Here is a 19,583-nt window from a genome sequence, read left to right on the forward strand (position 1 = left end):
CAGCAGCAGTTAAATCACACACTGCGGGCACATGAAACAATGGGGAAAGAAGAAAAATACATTTTTAAAATGTATTTTTAATCCTATTAGTAATAAGAAACTTGTCCCAAGTCATTTCCCGAGGAATTAATGACAGCCTGAAGGTAAGAGTCCTTGGTGAACTCTCCAAGTTAGACATTACTCCCCAGAAAATTCCCAGAACTTGACTGTTACTGCTTGAACGCTGAATATGTTAAAATAAAAGTTACAAATGGGCATAATCACCTTTACAACCAATTGTGATCAGTGCTGGGCTTATTGGTGGTACCATCCACTGGTTAGTTCACTGGGTCTGAGCTCTCCTCCATCTCTGGCATCTCTTACCAGCAATCACTCCAACACTGTGGCAGTGCACCTTTTGGTAGGTAGAGACTAAGTTTGTTGGCCAGGTCACAAATTAAGTTTGCTCTCTTCTGGGGTAACGGAATCAAACAAAATGTATGCAGTCCAAGTTCAGCCTGTCCCTGGGCCCCTGGAGGTGGTGCACCCTTGACTCAGGGACTTATAATGTCTCTATCCTCTCCAAAGGGAAAAGGGCATATGGCCTCTTCCACAAAAGGGGTGGTTGGTAGGGGAGCCTGGGCCCTCCCTCTCCACCAGGTTCTGACCCAGAGCCCTAAAAAAGGCAGTGATAGCAAAGTCCCAGTTGCTTAGAGGCTGACGCACTGGGCCACTTTCTACCACTTGCTTCCCCACAAGATGTCAAGGTCCTTCACTGAAATACCAGCAGAAAACATCAAAAACAATTGAATCTTCAGCCTAGCTGGGCTCAGCTGGTGGACTTCTTCTTTGCAGGCTAGCCCCAGTTTCAAACTGGGATATGTTCCTGGGTTTCATGCCTGCCACCTGGGGTCTTTCACGCTCTCCTTCTACTCAGGGACTCTCCTATCAGTCTGCCAGCTCAGGGTTCAGCCTCCCAGGCTTCTCTCAGTCCTCAGCCAAAGGGAGAAAGCTCCCAGCTACCTGTCACTGGGGTCACCTCCATGGCCCCTCCCCTGGGGTCTGAGGTAGCTGCTGCGTGTAGGCCTCTCCCTTGTAGTAAAGACATCCTCTGTGCCCTTCCTCAGGCAATCTAAAGATAGGTGTGTGTCCTCTTTTTCTGTCTGTCCCCCTTCTGAGCTATGTGGCTCCCTTTTAAGCTCCTTCTCCATCTGGAATAGGCTCTGAAGGTGCAGTGGGGTGGAGTCACCTGGGTCCAGAACAGCTCCTTAACCTCTTCTGTTCCAGTGTGGAGTTTATACACCTCATCACAGCCCATAAAGTAGATCACTAAAGCCAAGTCAGGAAAAAAAACCCAGGACTAACAGCACTACATTTTATGCAATTTACCAAGCTAGTTTTGCATGTAAAAGGAAGCTGCACTGGAAAAGAACCTTGTTAACCTTTCTTAAAATTGTGTCCAAATTGGTGGTGATGGTTGTCTCTGATACAACTACATTTGACTAGCTGGTCAGAGCATGAAAACAGCTGGAGTTAACATCTTCACAATATGCTTTACTGTAAAACAGAAAAGGATATACAAAAAACATTCTGCCTCTTTAAGGGCCAAACCTTAATACAGCAGGGTTTCCCTCAGACACAGTCAAAGCCTAGACTGTGGTTCACCTCAGATAAATTCTAGAGAGATACAGGAAATAGCTTCCTTTGTAAGGGAGATGGTGGGTGCAGTGGGGAAAACTGGGACTGTATCAGTGATGAACAGACACACAACTCAGACAACTACATCCTAGAGCAGAGTGCATTCTAGGTACTGAGAGGCACAGTGAAGTTCCAGATCACATCAGAGATCCATGCCATTATCCATCCATTATCATTGCAGCTAATGGCAAAGAAGCCTACATAAGAAACCAATAGAGGTCACCAACTTTGAACTCACAGTCTGTGACACTGAAACCATATGCATGAGTGGCCATATAAGTCACACCAGAGGGGGCCACTTTATTCATTTGCCCCACCCAGTAGTGAAGTTCACTCTATTCCACCTGAATTCTAAAAGACAAAATAGGGTAAGCACTACTACACAAGGTCTGGAAAGTAAAGACAGATTTCCTAGCTTCCTGACAACTACAGAACAACCTAAAAGGGTCGAACAAACTTCTAATGCATCATTCTCTGACTGACTGCTTCAAAATTGAGCTGTTGGCTGAGAAAGAAAACCAAGCCATTGGGAATAAAGAACATCTACCCAGAAAGCTGGTGGCATGAAGAGACACTTACCCCCCATAACGTCCATCCCCACACCCAAACAGATGGTAACTTTGTTTTAAAAGTAGAAGGACCTCAATTCCATGCAGCAACTGAAGGGATGTAATTACAGTCCTGGGGCTGAGTGATTCTGCTGACCCTTCTTGGGGAAAAGGGAGGTTGGAGATTTGGCTTTTGCCATCCCTGTGAAAATCCACCCAAATCTGGCTAAGCTACAGGCCTTTGAAAAAATGCAGTTTGCACATGATCAGTAGAGACTTCCTAGAGCTTAATGGCTAAAATCTCTGGAGTCCATCCTCACTGAGCCTCTCACAGCTCCTAGTGCTCACCAGTCTGTGCATGCACCAACCCTTCACAGCTCTTATGTGTGACCACTGTGAATGAGCCATACCCACAGGATGATTGAGCATGCTCCATCTAAAGCCATGAGGCTGATAAAGATTTTCCTTGAGGTGGTTGCTCACAGCTGCTCCTGGCTGGGATGTGGCTAGGCTCTGGAAATGAGTTGGGCTAGAACTAGTTGGGCAAGGAAACTGGGACAGGAAGCCATGGCAGCGAGACTGGGATTGGGAGCTGGTGAGGGAAATTGTGGATGGCCGCAGGACACATTGAAATGGGATGAGGAGCTGAGGAGAGTGTAGAAGACTGGACTGACTGGGCAAAGAAACTAGGCCAAGGAGCCAGGAAGGGAGTGGGGGGATTGATTGGATGAGGGTTCCACACAGGGAGACTGGGAACAGAAGCCACTGGAGTAGAAGGGTGAAAAAATCCAATGAGGAGTCAAGAGAAGTGGGATTGGTTGGGGGCAAGGAAACTGGGGATAAGGAGTTGGGGCAGGAAGGTGGAACTGGGACTGGCTGGGCAAAGATACTAGGCCTGGGTGTGGGATGGGAGAGAAACTGGGGCTTAGAGAGTGACCTTGGAGGGGGAGACTAGGACTGGCTGAGCCAGGAAATTCGGGCTGAAATGAGAAGTATGAGGTGTGGAGATTGGGACTAGCTCAATGAGGAGAATGGGACTGAGACAAGGAGTGAGAGTGGGGAAGAGGCAGGACTAAGACAGGGATAGAGGCAGGGACAAGAACAGGCTGGAGGTGATGGGGAAGGAAGGAATCAAGCTTGGGGGAACAGACAGAAGAGTCTATACCTACAAGTGGAGTAGCCTGAAAGAAACCCAAGATTCCCGAATCTTACCATTCCTCAGCAAGTATCTGTGATACACATTGGCCAAGTGTTCCATCCTCTTCTACAGCTGGGCCACATAGAGGATGATAATCTCCTTCTGCTATCAGTTACGCTGTTAGCTCAAGTGGCAGAGGTTTGTGTGGTGGATCTAGGGGTTCCAATACTACTGTGCTGATGAACCATGAGGGTGTCCCACATGATGGAATTTCTGGGGTTTTTTTTTGCTAGTTTTAAAAACCTAGGCAATTTCACAGAAAAATAACTATGTTAAGAAAACATTATTGAGGTAGCAAAGTCGAATCAGGCCCAAGGCTTCAAGTTGGCACCCAGAAAATGAGGAATACACAATTAGTGACCATTTCTGAAAACTTTGTTTTTAAATAACTTGCTTAGCATCACATAGGAATTCTGTGGCTTAAGCAAGGATAGAATCCTGTTCTCCAGGACAGCCTTCAACCATCCCTTTACCTCATTCACTTGCATAGCAAATGAAGCAGGGGCCCTACAGAGAACAGCCTTTATTATTATAGCATCCGGATTCATCCCCAGAACAGGTGCACTGAAACAGGTTTATCCTGTGCACTGAATGAGGCAGGGTTCCTGTGGAAAAATAGCATGTGATCATGTAATAAAGGCTGTAATATGGGGAAGAGGGAACATCCTTAATGCAGGCATTTCCTAACTGTTGAGAGCTTGACTTTACAACTTCAATAATGTTCTTTTAACAGAGGTTTTTTTGGTGTATAAATATCATGTAAACTGGGCCAAGATCTTGCTCTATCTGTAGGTGTCTGATACTGAAACACTAGAAGGAAGTTATCAGATGGCAATTTCTTCATCTTAGATATCTTTCAATAAACTCTTAACACACATACACAACACACACAGAGAAACAAAATGCCCCTATTTCTCCTGCAGGCTAGAAAGGGGTGCAGGGAGAAAGATATTTTGTTTTTTAATTACTTGGGAGATAGTCAGATACTACAGAGATGGGGTTGGTATAACAGCTATAATGCTGAATTGAGCTTTTGTTAATATCAGCCTGGTGGGGAGGGAAATTTTCAAGTCTAGAAGCTCTCTTCAAATGCTTAATTAATAGAACTGATAATATTTAACAAGTATTCAGCTGAATCTTGTTTTCCATTTCCTTCTGGCATCATCTTGAGAGATTTATTTTGCAGACTTGAAGCCAGGAAGCAGTGAAATCAACTTCAGTGTTTGACACTTTTTCAGCGAATATGATTTCCTTGTGCTATTTAAAGGGAAAGAGAATGAAAAAAAAATAGACATGCAACTATGCTTAATATATTTATATTTTGTACTCATCGCTGGGAGAAATTGTAGGTAACCTGAATAGGGAAATGTGGACCTGAAAGTGACACAAAACATCCATCAGTAAAGCAGGCTATTAACTGAAACCTACATTAAAATGAGAGAAAAATCACTAGCCACATTAGAAAAAATCCAGGAAAAACCAGGGCAATTACCTTTAAATAAACAAAAAAGGGAGGGGGGGAGACAACATTTAAAGACGTTTTGGCTAGATATAAAAATGGTTGTTTCTAGAGAATGTGAATTCTTTATGTTACAGTTAAATTAAAAATACTTTTCTGATTAACTGTTGCCTGGAATCCTTTGGTGCTTTTGTAATACCGACAGATCCTGGTTGTCATCGAACCTGGGGCCTTTGGAGCTTAGTGCATAAGCCTCTACTGCATGATCTAAAAGCCATACTGCCCTTAGCTAAGGCTGCAGAGTAGACTCATTAATCTCTTTAAGTGGTCTCGGTGTCCCTAGGTGGGACAGAGCACCAAACCCAGAAGGTGTGTGGGTTACACTTCTCGCTCTCTCAAGTCAGAAGTCAAATAAAAGTGCACTGTAGATTTAAAACTGGAATTGGACAAGGACAAACTGCAGCTTGGCTTTAAGAAGTATGATGGTATCAAATACCCTAGTCAGGTGGCAAAGAAAAAACATGGCTGTCTCACGTGACAGAAAGTTGTTGGTACTGATTCAAAACTACATAGCTCTAAACTGCAAAATAATTATCAACATGCAGTATTTATTTGGCCACTTGAGCTACTGCAAGTCAACCCTGATGGGATTCAAACGTGTGGTTCCAGAAATTTTAGGTATTTGAAACCATTGGTTTAGATCAGTGGTTTTCAAACTGTGGGTCGTGAGCCAGTACTGGGTCGCGGAATGTAAGGCACTGGGTCGTGGTGGCTCTAGTGGCACCGCCGACGGGCTGTTAAAAGTCCCGTCGGTGGTGCTGCCTGGCTAAGGCAGGCTAGTTCCTACCTGTTCTGACACCGCACTTTGCCCAGGAAGGCGCCAGCAGCTGATCTGGCTCCTAGGTGGGGAGCCACAGGGCTCTGTGTGCTACTCCTGCCCCGAGCACCGGCGCTGCACTTGGCCAATGGGAGCTGGGAGGGGTGTGTGTGCCTGAGGGTAAGAGCGACGTGGAGCCACTTGCATGCCTCCATCTAGGAGCTGGACCTGCTACTGGCCGCTTCCGGGATGCAGTATGGTCTGCGGTGCCAAGATAGGCAGGAAGCCTGCCTTAGGACCTCCACTGCACCACTGACCGGGAGCTGCCCAAGGTAAGCCCATGCCCCAATCCTCTGCCCCAGCCTTGAGCCCCCCCCAAATCCAGACCTCCCTCCTGCACCTCAAATCCCTCATCCCCAGCCCCACCCCAGAACCTGAAACCCCAGTCCAGAGCCCTGACCCTCTCCCTCACCCCAACCCTGTGCCCATCCTGCAGCCCTCACCCCCTCTGCTCTAGCCCTGAGCCCCTCCCACACCCCAACCTCTCATCCCCAGCTCTGTTAGGTCATGGGCATCAACAATTTTCTTCAACTGGGTCACCAGAAACAAAGTTTGAAAATCACTGGTATAGATCACTTTCAGAGCCCTTCAGCAATACCAGACTAAGTGCACTTATCTCTGAAGGGACTGAACATGCAGTCTCTGAAGTTGCTAGCCAGCAGAGAAAGGCAATTACTGTATGTTTATACATGCACTGACAGAAAGGCAAATTAAGTTGATCTGTGTTTAAACCTGTTCTAAAATTAGCTAATGGGTTTTAAATAGTTTTAAAAAATCTCAGTGCTACAAAATAGCCAAAACAGGTAAATACAAGGGAGAACTGGTTGGTAGGATAATATCTCTTCAGAGATTCCAACTGATTATTAAATTAGACATCCAAATAATAAGGTTTTACTAATTCTATTATCTGAGGTTTACATTAGGTAATGTGACCTATGTAGAAAGGCTGGAATTAGATAGTAATGAATTTAATTCAGTAACATACTACTTTACAGGAATATAGTACCAAACAACCCAAATACAAATATAGCTAGCATATTTCTTACCTAAGTATTCCCAGATGTTAATTATTTTTAATGCTTGGTATCATTCCAACTTTTTTAAAATAATAAACATACATTTGCCTAAACCGTGATTTTACAGCACAGTTAGCTAATCACCTTTTATCTTGATATGGGATATTTACTTCTGTTTTCAAAACATTTCAAAACAGCTTTCACTAGGTCTAGAGAGAGTTGTATATTTAAGTCTCCATGAACTACATTGATAGCAGTGGGGTTATTTAGTTTCAGAATTTTACCTGCAAATAGCACTTACAGTTTGTGAGTTCTCCAAAATTTCAGACATAATATGAAATTAAAAACATAACATAAACCCCAGGAATATGACCAGGGATTCTAGAAATCCATTTATCAAAGAAAAAGGCAGAATTTGCATTTTTACAGGGAATCTTTAGTTTTTACATTTTGTGAAAAATAAAAACATGTATCAACTGTTAAATTTTACTGAAAGAGCCAGTGTCACTTATTCAATGTGTGCAGCCTCCCTCTCTTCTGTTGATTTCTGAATGCGCTTTAAATTATAGTGAACCCTGTTTATCCAATCTAATTGGATAATCAAAAATTGGTATAATCACGAGAACTGACAAAGAGCTTTCTATCCCTTATTTTAAGATGGGTGGCAGGGCCTCAGGCTGTTCCCTGTGTGGCTGGTGGTTCAGCTAATATGGAGAGCCAGATACGGAGGCTCAGATAATGGGGTTCAAATGTACATCAGGAAAACATTGTGTTCAACTGATACCTATATACATTGTGGCTAGGGAAACTAAAGTTCAGTGTTTCATTTTAATCATGGAAAAACATGGATTTTTTTTATGTTTTTATTAGAGAATTTTGTTTTTTTATCACAGAAAACTGGGATCCCTGTATACAACTGAGTCCAACCATCACCTGGCATCCTCTTGTGGCCAAGCACAATTTTCTATCCAGACTTGCCCCCCTTCCAGTGATCACTCCTAAGGTGTGTTGTTTTTTCTGCCAGAAACTCAGCCTCCTGGCCCACTCACCATCTTACATAAGAACAATCATATTGGGTTAGACCAATAGTCCATCTAGCCCAGTATCCTGTCTTTTGACAGTGAACAGTGCTAGATGCTTCAGAGCGAATGAACATAACAGGGCAATTTATCAAGTGATCCATCCCCTGTCATCCACTTCCAGCTTCTGGCAGTCAGAGGTTAAGGGACATTCAGAGCTTGGGGTTGTGTCCCTGACCATCTTAGCTAAAAGCCATTGATGGATCTATCCTCCATAAACTTATCTAATTCTTTTTTTAACCCAGTTATACTTTTGGCCTTCACAACTTCACCTGGCAACAAGTTCTACAGGTGACTGTGTTGTGTGAAGAAATACTTCCTTTTGTTTGTTCTAAACCTAGTGCCTAGTAATTTCATTGGTGACATCTGGTTCATGTGCTTATGTGAAGTGGTAAATAACACTTCCTTATTCACTTTTTCCACACCATTCATGATTTTATAGAACTCTTTCATATCCTCCCTTAATTGTCTCTTTTGTAAGATGAACAGTCCCACTCTTTACTCTCTCCTCATATGGAAGTTGCTCCATACCCCTAATCATTCTCATTGCTCTTCTCTGTACTTTTTTCAAGTCTAATATATCTTTTTTCAGATGGGCAACCCAAAACTGTACACAGTATCTAAGGTGTGGGCATACCATGGTTTTTGATAGTGGCATTATGATATTTTCTGTCTTATTAGTTATTCCTTTTCTAATGGTTCCTAACATTCTGTTAGCTTTTTTGACTGCCATTGCACATTGAGCAGATGTTTTTTGAGAACTATTCACGACTCCAAGATCGGTTTCTTGAGTAGTAACAGCTAATTTAGACCCAATTATTTTGTATGTATAGTTGGGATTATGTTTCCCAGTGTGCACTACTTTGCATTTATCAACATTGAATTTCATCTGCCATTTGTTGCCCAGTCACTTAGTTTTGTTAGATCCCTTTGTAACTCTTTGCACTCCGTATCTTGCGTGATTTAGTATCGTCTCCAACTTTGCCACCTCACTCTTTATTTCTTTTTTCCAGATAATTTATGAATATGTTGAACAGTACTGGTCCCAGTACAGATCCGTGGGGCACATTAACTTGGTATCCATTACTTGGGTTTGAATAGAGACTGAGTGGCTGGGTCATTACACATATTGAATCTATTTTCCCCTAAGTTAAGTATATCACACCTTCTTATCAACTGTCTCAAATGGGCCAACTTTATTATCACTACAAAGTTTTTTTCTCTGCTGATAATAGCACATCTTAACTAATTAGCCTCTCACAGTTGTATGGCAACTTCCAACTTATCTGTATGTGTATATAATATCTTCTTACTATATGTTCCATTCTATGCATCCGATGAAGTGGGCTGTAGCCCATGAAAGCTTATGTGCTAATAAATTTGTTAGTCTCTAAGGTGCCACAAATACTCCTGTTCTTTTTATTTTGAAGTCACCTTTGATTATGGAAATGTATACACTTCAATCCACTTGAGAGTAAAGGTCGCAGTTTTGAAAACTGAACAAACCATAAGCTAATGGTTAAAAAAAGAGCACAAATTTTAAATTGAGAGGAAAGGAAGGTCTCCTTTACTAACAGAAACTGAGACCCACACACACACCATAATAAACCAGTTGTAATTTGAAATAATAGGACAGAAACGAATGCTGAACACTTTCTTTTGACTCATGCTAAGGTGATTGTTGTTGTTAGGATCCATTTAATTAAACAACTGGCCTACAATGCAAAATCCTGTGAGTGCAAATTACTACATTTTAGCCTGATATATGGGGCTTGCCATAAAACTCCTGAGGCAACTGCTAGAATTATTAAAAATATATATTTCTATACAAATAGGCCAAACTGTAAATTTGGCACTGTTAAATAAAAGCATTGATTTTTTGACAACACAAATCTTGTGTTAATTTTCTTATCATTACTGTGTATTATATGGGTCAACCTCATTATTTCCTATCTACCTAGATAATTCCAGCTTTTCTGTTCATAAAAGCTGAATGCTGCAACCTAAAGAATAAAAAAAAAAATCTGCCTAGTACTCTAGCTATTACACAGCTTCTGCCAGAAATAGGACTTTTTGTACTTCACCTACAATTCAAAGCCCAGTTGAAATTTTCCACTAAAAATTATATGTGATTAAACTGGATCTGGCAAAGACATAAACCTAACACTGTTATTGCTCAATCTCGGGTGGCTGAACGCCACTTGTCCCTCTAAGAAGTTCTTGTTCATGGGGAATAATTGCAATCCCCCGATCCCCATCACGAATGGGGTTCAACGGGTTACCCGCACCTGTCGGCGTAGGGTAGACACACGCTGAGCCAGTCAGTGTAGCGTGCGTGCAGCCCCGGACATCCAAGGGCATCACAGACCTGCTATTGCTCAATCTCGGGTGGCTGAACTCCACTTGTCCCCTCTAAGAAGTTCTCGTTCATGGGGAATAATTGCAATCCCCGATCCCCATCACGAATGGGGTTCAACGGGTTACCCGCACCTGTCGGCGTAGGGTAGACACACGCTGAGCCAGTCAGTGTAGCGCGCGTGCAGCCCCGGACATCTAAGGGCATCACAGATCTGTTATTGCTCAATCTCGGGTGGCTGAACGCCACTTGTACCTAACACTAAAAGTTCAATTATTTTTAAAAAAATCACTTAGGCAGGTATTCTGCAATTCAGCTGTGCATATGTCACACAAAACAAAGGGGTGAATTCTGAGGACAGATGCTCAGCTGGTGTAAATTGTCAGAATTTATGAAAATATACACCAACTGAGATCTGTCCTTGAATGCCTTTTACAAAAAGTAACCAGCTACATATGTTACTTGGCAGCAAGAATGGTTGACACAATATTACTGAACCTCATGACATTCCACTTTGAAAATTCCAGTATTTCAGCAGCAACTTGCAAGCCCAAATTCCAACCTTCACTGTTAACCCGGTTTTTCAATGTTTTTTGTTTGTTTGTTTGAAAAACAGAATTTACTTAAAATCTCTATATCACTGGCTGAATTTAAAAGTTTACACTAAGCACGTTTATAAAAATAACAAACAATATTAATATCATTAATAATAACGAAAACAAGGATATATACTACAGAAAGAGAAAGATACCTTGTACTGTGCCTTTAGAATACTAAATAAATATTTAAAGAGTTTTATCTTGCAATTTTAGGGCCAGAGCCTCAGCTTCATTGGTTTTAATAGAGTTCCACCAATTAATTTACACCACCTGAGAATATGTACCTCTGGTCTGATGATCCTGTCCCTTTGAAACCCTGACAGCAACATGTTCATAAAGGGGGCAAAGTGAATACACCCTGAAAAATTGGAAACACTGTAGCAACTGAATAGTCAATGGGTAAACAGCTAGAATGGGTAGAATAGTCAATGGGTAAACAAACAGCTGCTGGTGGTACTTTATTCTGAAACGGGCATCATTCAATTGAAAAATCATGTAATTAGGTAAGATTTTCTGCAATGCACCATGTCGAATGTCATGCTCTGGGCAGCCAGTCAATTCTATGAATATGTTGATGTTTCATCGCTACACGATGCAAACTGGTGGTGTTGCTCTTGATCACAACATGCAAGGGTGCTATGGTCAACTCTGTCTGACTGCACAGAAAGGTTGGAGATCACATAATAAACCAAAGGCTGCCTTTGGAAGGCAAAAGCCATTTGCATTTTTTAAATGAATCACAGGGTGTAATCCAGCAAGCCCTTGATCATGCAAATAGTTCCATCAACTTCAGCAGAACTACTCACATGAGCAAAGATGAACTGCAGTCGAAATCATGTCCCTCTTGAGGAGAGAGTTTGCAGGACTGGAATTGTTTCCGTAAAGGATTTGCAAGATTGGGCCTACAGTTTGCTCTAAGAGCACCTCTTCATGCTGACTCAATAAATATGATCATCAAGGTGAAGCTCTTCATTTAGGGAAGAAGCTTAATGAGTAGTCTGCTGAGCAGTTCAGAAATAATTGTGGGCACTTAAAAACACAAAAGTACTTAACAGAAGTTACCTGTCTGCTTCTACATGACTTGGATACTAATGTTTTCTTGCAGGAACAGACATTTATTTACAAAGTAATGCCTTCAACAGCAAAAAGACAGGAAGGCAATTTGAGATTTCAGATATATTTGGAATATTTAAAGGACTGAAGGGGCCTAATTCTATAATCCCATTGAAGTTAACAGGAGTATTGCTTGCATTTGGACCGAGAGGTGGTATACCTTGACTTTAGTAAAGCTTTTGATACTGTCTTGCATGACCTTCTCATAAATAAACTAGGGAAATGCAACCTAGATGGAGGAACTATAAGGTGGGTGCAAAACTGGTTGGAAAACCATTCCCAGAGAGTAGTAATCAGTGGTTCACAGTCATGCTGGAAGAGCATAATGAGTGGGGTCCCGCAGGGATCAGTTCTGGATCTGATTCTGTTCAATATCTTCATCAATGATTTAGATAATGGTATACAGTGTACACTTATAAAGTTTGCCAACGATACCAAGCTGGGAAGGATTGCAAGTGCTTTCAAGGATAGGATTAAAATTCAAAATGATCTAGACAAACTGGAGAAATGGTCTGAAGTAAATAGGATGAAATTAATTAAGGACAAATGCAAAGTACTCCACTTAGGAAGGAACAATCAATTGCACACATACAAAATGGGAAATGGCTGCCTGGGAAGGAGTACTGCAGAAAGGGATCTGGGGGTCATAGTGTACCAAAAGCTAAATATGAATCAACAGTGTAACACTGTTTCAAAAAAAAAAAAAAGGAACATCATTCTGGGAGGTATTAGCTCTGATTAGGCCTCTGCTGGAGTATTGTGTCCTGTTCTGGGCACCACATTTCAGGAAGGATGTGGACAAATTGGAGAGAGTCCAGAGAATAGAAACAAAAATGATTAAAGATCTAGAACACATGACCTATGAGGGAAGATTGAAAAATTGAGTGTTTAGTCTGGAGAAGAGAAGACTGGGAGGGTACATGATAACAGTTTTCAAGTATGTAAAAGGTTGTTACAAAGAGGAAGAAGAAAAATTGCTGTTCTTAACCTCTGAGGACAGGACAAGAAGCAATGGGCTTAAATTGCAGCAAGGGAGGTTTAGGTTGGACATTAGGAAAAACTTCCCAACTATCAGGGTGGTTAAGCACTGGAATAAATTGCCTATGGAGGTTGTGGAATCTCCATCATTGGAAACTTTTAAAAGCAGGTTAGACAAACACCTGTTAGGAATGGTCTAGATAATTAACCCTGCCACGAGTGCAGGGGACTGGACTAGATGACCTCTCGAGGTCCCTTCCAGTTCTATGATTCTATGACCTTCTATGTCAACATCTCCAATTCACTTCCCCAACTTTTCCAGCCATTTTATCCAGGATGAAGACTGGGTCCTTGGACATTTTGTAAACTTAAATTGAAATCTTGGTCCAATTGAAATTGATGGCAAAACTCTAACTGACCTCAATTTTACTTTAATTGCTTATGGACATCTGTTTTAAAAAACCCAACAACTCTAAATGTAACACTTTTTCTGCATGCAGACATACCCAGAAGAGCTTAATCCTTGGAGATACTGAGCACCTACAATTCCCACAGACTTGATGCTTAGCACCTCTCTGGATCAAATCTGTTTTTTCTGTCTTGACGTATACACCACACTATGAAGTGTGGATTTTTTTAAAACCATTTACAATCACAAACAAAAACCCAAACTATTTTGCTATTCATGGGTTCTGGGATACAGTGTGTGCCTGCCTTGAAAGAGATACAAATTTAATCTGGGTCTGACAGTGTTTATCCCCAAGGGAACACAAGGGTCTCATACGAAGGGGACACGGCCCTGTATAGTTTGAAATTACCCTAAATTTGGACCTAAACACCCCTTTTAGCTAACGATAATTCTATGACCCAGATATACACAAATTTGACAATCTTCTCTAAGGTGCCACAAAGGTACTCCTTTTCTTTTTACTATTTAAATATAGGCTGGACTAAGATGGCAAATATGTTTTATGTAATGATTCATTTTATTTTTTTCAGCATGATAATCCTGGTGATAATACTAATGCAAATTTTATTTCAACTATTTTGCCCGTTTTACAATCAGTGCATATTGAATACCAGTTTTCCTTCCCTTTGAAGGTTTATTATCTCCAGAATATCTTGATTTATGGCCGCTGAACTAATTTACTCTTACTCCCTTCCTGCTCACTAAATTTGACAATCCCAGAACTCAGTAATAAAGGTATTCTGAAAAACAAAGGGCGTATATCAGATACGAGCAATCTGATTATTACAAAAATCATTTGGAATTGGCATTTTGAAATATTCAAATTACTTCTATGCTTTTACACAAATAGTCATTTTAAAGATTAGCTTGTGGGAAACTCCCAGTATGCAGAATGAGTCCAAGAACAGTCGCCTACACTCCTACTAGCTGCAACCCAAAAAATGGCCAAAAGAAATGGTGTTAACTTTTGTAAACCATCAAAAAAACCCAACAACAAAAAACCCATCCCCTGTAAAAATCCCACAAGCTCTACCGCAAACATCAATACAGATTTAATTTCAAAACTGACCAATCTTGTAGAATCATTTACACTGTTTGGATTCATGTACTAATTCAGAACACTTCAAATCTGAATTGCAAAAGCGTCTCCTATCCCTATAACTTGTGGCACTGCTGCAGATACACAAGTTGCTATGCAGCCATGGAAGTGTCTACATATTAAAGGCTGTGAGACAGTTTCCCTTCTAAGCTTTTGAATGATATTTTTTGTCCGCATGTTTGCAGGTTGGAGGCATGGATGCCAGGCTGTACCAGAGCACTTTCACAGGATCAAGAAGAGCCTAGCTGGCAGGTAGGGCAATTTTGGGGGAAGATGATGTGTTCCTTTGGGGGAAGACTTATGTTGCTGATCTTTCACTTCCTCCAAAGGAATCTGGAGAGAGTCTACAATCCTGCGAAATAACTCCTGAAAGTGCCTGAAGTCATCAGCAGCTGTAGGAGGTGGAGACAAGTTAGCCTCATTGGGGCAGAAAAAGAGAAATAGCATTGGTGGAGCTTCGTCCTCCTGTTATTCCTCCTTACCTTGTACCGGGGTAGGTTCAGTCTCTGGTGGGCAAGAGACCAACGGAGAAGAGAGAGGTCTCCAGCTTTGCTCCCTGGGAGCCTTCCTGAATTATGTCCTCAACATGACCAAAGGGTCCCAATATGGTCAATGTGGAGGGAGTGGAATGTGTGGTTGCATCCACTGTGGTCCATACCAGGATTGTGATCTGGATATAGACTTCAAATAATGAGGATGTGTAGATGAAGTCATTGGAGCCAGATTCGAACAAGAAGGCACGATGGAGCACTCCTCCTCCTTGTCGCTGGGGAAGGGGGGTGCAATACTCAAGGAGGAAGGGGAGGAGTATTGTGAGTCCAGAGAGGCGGGTAGAAGTGGTGTGAGGTCGTGTTTGAGCAGAGGTGACTCAGCCATATAGGTACAAGCAGATATTTAGGATATGTGAATTCCTGGGGAGGAGGAAGGAGCATCATTGGTACCGGTGCATGACTCGGTGCTGAGGGAGAGATGCATTCTCCTGAACAGCCAGCAGGTGGAGCTAAAGACTTGGTTGGTGCCAAGGAATTGTTCCGGGCCGAGGACTTGGTCAGTGCTGGCAGTTTCGGTGGTGCCGAGGACTTGCTCTGTGTCAATGGCTTTGGCGGTGCTGAAAAAGATGCTGGTGCCAGCAGTTTTGTCAGTGCCATAGCTGCCAAAGTTGGTCTGTCTCAGTCTCTGGAGCTGAGAGAAGGTACAGGAAAGAGTGCCCCTGTGTATTTCAACTACCCGTATAGGGGACTACCAAAGACACTACTCAATTCTAGACACTGTGTACTCCATGGTGGAGCCAGAAGCAGAACTGAAAAGTCTTCCTGGTCAGGCCCAGAAACTAGTTATAACTCAAGGTAGGTAGCCCAGAGCCCTATGATGTTCTAATTAAACTTCCTCCTATAAGCGATCAGACACATGGATCCATCAGCATGATGTCAGATTCAAGGCCTATCAGAATGGTTCTCGTAACCCCTTATATAGTGCTCTAAATCCAAAATAAAACCTACAACACTCTGCAGAACCTTGGCAATGCACCTTTATTTCCTCAGAGTTACAAAGAGGCTCTGAAGACACAGGCAGTCCTTTCTGGATCATCAGATGGATCCTGCGACACCGTACCCTGTGTCTCCTACAGAGACTGTGAAGCAAAGACATCTTCAGAAATATGCATCTCAGAATCAATAGAACTGAGAGTATCCTCAAATCCTAAGGGAGCCTCCACTCCTGGAATCAGTTTTTAGCCTGTCAGATTCTCATGAACCCAGTCCAGGGCAGCTGAATTAGCCCTTAGGAATGGGATGGGAGTCCAAGAGAACTTCAATGATTTCTACACAGAACTAAGGAAACTGGCAGTTCCAGGACCAAGTAAACTAGTGTTTACAACTTCTGGCAAGAGATGTTAAGAGTAACAAGAAGGGTTTCTTCAGGTATGTTAGCAACAAGAGGAAAGTCAAGAAAAGTGTGGGCCCCTTACTGAATGAAGGAGGCAACCTAGTGACAGAGGATGTGGAAAAAGCTAATGTACTCAATGCTTTTTTTGCCTCTTTATTTACAAACAAGGTCAGCTCCCAGACTGCTGCAGTGGGCAGCATGGGGAGGAGGTGACCAGCCTTCTGTGAAGAAAGAAGTGGTTCGTGATTATTTAGAAAAGCTGGATGAGCACAAGTCCATGGGGCCGGATGCGCTGCATCCGAGAGTGCTAAAGGAGTTGGCGGATGTGATTGCAAAGCCATTGGCTATTATCTTTGAAAACTCATGGCGATCGGGGGAGGTCCCAGATGACTGGAAAAAGGCTTTAAAAAAGGGAAGAAGGAGGATCCTGGAAACTACAGGCCAGTCAGCTCATCTCAGTCCCTGGAAAAATCATGGAGCAGGTCCTCAAGGAATCAATTCTGAAGCACTTAGAGGAGAGGAAAGTGATCAGGAACAGTCAGCATGGATTCACCAAAGGCAAGTCATGCCTGACTAATCTAATTGCCTTCTATGATGAGATAACTGGCTCAGTGGATGAGGGAAAAGCAGTGGATGTGTTGTTTCTTGACTTTAGCAAAGCTTTTGACACGGTCTCCCACAGTATTCTTGCCAGCAAGTTAAAGAAGTATGGGCTGGATGAATGGATATAAGGTGGATAGAAAGCTGGCTAGATTGTCGGGCTCAACGGGTAGTGATCAATGGCTCCATGTCTAGTTGGCAGCCGGTGTCAAGTGGAGTGCCCCAGGGGTCGGTCCTGGGGCCGGTTTTGTTCAATATCTTCATTAATGATCTGGAGGACGGTGTAGATTGCACCCTCAGCAAGTTTGCAGATGGTAGATACGCTGGAGGGTAGGGATAGGATACAGAGGGACCTAGACAAATTAGAGGATTGGGCCAAAAGAAATCTGATGAGGTTCAACAAGGACAAGTGCAGAGTCCTGCACTTAGGACGGAAGAATCCCATGCACCGCTACAGACTAGGGACCGAATGGCTAGGCAGCAGTTCTGCAGAAAAGGACCTAGGGGTTACAGTGAACGAGAAGCTGGATACGAGTCAACACTGTGCCGTTGTTGCCAAGAAGGCCAATGGCATTTTGGGATGTATAAGTAGGGGCATTGACAGCAGATTGAAGGATGTGATCGTTCCTCTCTATTCGAAATTGGTGAGGCCTCATCTGGAGTACTGTGTCCAGTTTTGGGCCCCACACTACAAGAAGAATGTGGAAAAATTGGAAAGAGTCCAGCAAAGGGCAACAAAAATGATTAGGGGAGTGGAACACATGACTTATGAGGCGAGGCTGAGGGAACTGGGATTGTTTAGTCTGCAGAAGAGAAGAATGAGGGGGGATTTGATAGCTGCTTTCAACTACCTGATAGGGGGTTCCAAAGAGGATGGATCTAGACTGTTCTCAGTGGTAGCAGATGACAGAACGAGGAGTAATAGTCCCAAGTTGCAGTGGGAGTGGTTTAGGTTGGATATTAGGAAAAACTTTTTCACTAAGAGGGTGGTGAAACACTGGAATGTATTACCTAGGGAGGTGGTAGAATCTCCTTCCTTAGAGGTTTTTAAGGTCAGGCTTGACAAAGCCCTGACTGGGATGCTTTAGTTGGGGATTGATCCTGCTTTGAGCAGGGGGTTGGACTAGATGACCCCCTGAGGTCCCTTCCAACCCTGATATTCTATGATTCTATGGTAGTAAAAGAGTCGAAGAGTGTATCAGTCTCTCACTTCTCACCTACAGGTGAGGGTTCTTATAGATGGGACATTGGAAGCACGAAACCTTTTTCCGGACCATCAGGATATTAAGGGCACGCACCCAAATAACCCCAAAACCACCCACCATGAAAACACTATCCTTAACTCAGATTTCTTCCATTCCAGATCTGATAGACGCTTGTAATGCATTTCTCCTTCCCAGTGTTGCAAGGATGTCTACACTGATCTGCTTGCTTACACCACTATGTTGGCAAACAGTAGGGCAAGCAGTTCTGCCTAGATCATAGTGTTGTAAATGTAATACTGGATTCCACTGAACTAGGGGAGTCCAGGGCCTCAGTGGTACAGAGCCACTAGACAAGTGACTCTCCACAGTCAGAAATTTCAGTCAAACTGGCTGGATCCCTGGGTAATTGGATCCCTTCCTGGTAATTGCAAGACTTGGGAGTCTTTCATGTCTGATTGGATTCAGTCTGTGACCCTGGTGCATTTGGCTCCAAAGCCCCACTTATCAGCCATGGAGCTGTACACAGCTTTTTTTTTTTTGGGTAGGTTTTCATCCACCCTAGGCTGCTGGATCCAGATCTGGGTTTTTCAGCCCTGGATCCATGCTTGGAAGCAGAATCTGAGCTCTGCAGATCCAGATCCTTTGGAAATATGATACAAACAGCTGGAGAGCCACTTTAGGCACATAGATTGGTCTCCTATGTCAACCTGGAGAGAGCCAAGGAACTTGAGAGTGAGAGGGAAGGCAAGTGTCCCCTATGGACACTGCTTTCCAGAAGATTCCAGAGCCTTATGGTGCAGGTACCTTGATCTCACAGTGTGAATATGCAGAGGCCACTTGAAGGACTGGGTGAAATTGTATGCCATGTGTAACACAGGACTTCGGACTAGATGCTCTAATGGTCCCTTCTGCCTCAAAATATATCTATTACTCTATATTTATTCGGTGTGGCTCTCGCCTTCCTGGGAAATTACTGATGCATTCAACAGCTGGGAAAAGGATGAGACAGAGCAAGGGGGAAAAGCCCTTCATCTACAAATATCTATAATAATTAGTATGACTGTCGATTAATTGCAGTTAACTCACGAGATTAACTAAAAAAAAGTAATCATGATTAACCGCAGTTTTAATTGCACAGTTAAACAATAGAATACCAGTTGAAATGTATTAAATATTTTGGATATTTTTCTACATTTTAACATATATTGTATTCTGTGTTGTAATTGAAATCAAAGTGTATATTATTTTTTATTACAAATATTTGCAGTGTAAAATGATAAACAAAAGAAATAGTATTTTTCAATTCACCTTTTAGAAGTACTGTAGTGCAATGTCTGTCATGAAAGTGCAATTTACAAATGTAGATTATTTTTGTTACGTAACTGCACTCAAAAACAAAATAATGTAAAACTTCAGAGCCTACATG

The 19,583-nt window shown here is 42.5% G+C and overlaps 1 protein-coding gene and 1 long non-coding RNA gene across 31 annotated transcripts in view; both read right to left on the minus strand.

Annotated features, from left to right (window-relative positions):
* MAGI2 (membrane associated guanylate kinase, WW and PDZ domain containing 2) overlaps positions 1–19,583 on the minus strand; it is a 1,173,000-nt gene that overhangs the window by 294,343 nt on the left and 859,074 nt on the right. The window lies entirely within an intron of this gene.
* The window catches only part of LOC122456767, a 31,717-nt gene continuing 22,245 nt past the window's right edge, over positions 10,112–19,583 (minus strand). Inside the window, exon 3 of the long non-coding RNA XR_006275808.1 lies at positions 10,112–10,465. This is a non-coding gene — a long non-coding RNA (uncharacterized LOC122456767). The remainder of the gene's footprint in view (positions 10,466–19,583) is intronic.

The sequence above is a fragment of the Dermochelys coriacea genome, chromosome 1 (genome assembly GCF_009764565.3).
Source record: "Dermochelys coriacea isolate rDerCor1 chromosome 1, rDerCor1.pri.v4, whole genome shotgun sequence".
NCBI classification, from domain to species: Eukaryota; Metazoa; Chordata; order Testudines; family Dermochelyidae; genus Dermochelys; species Dermochelys coriacea.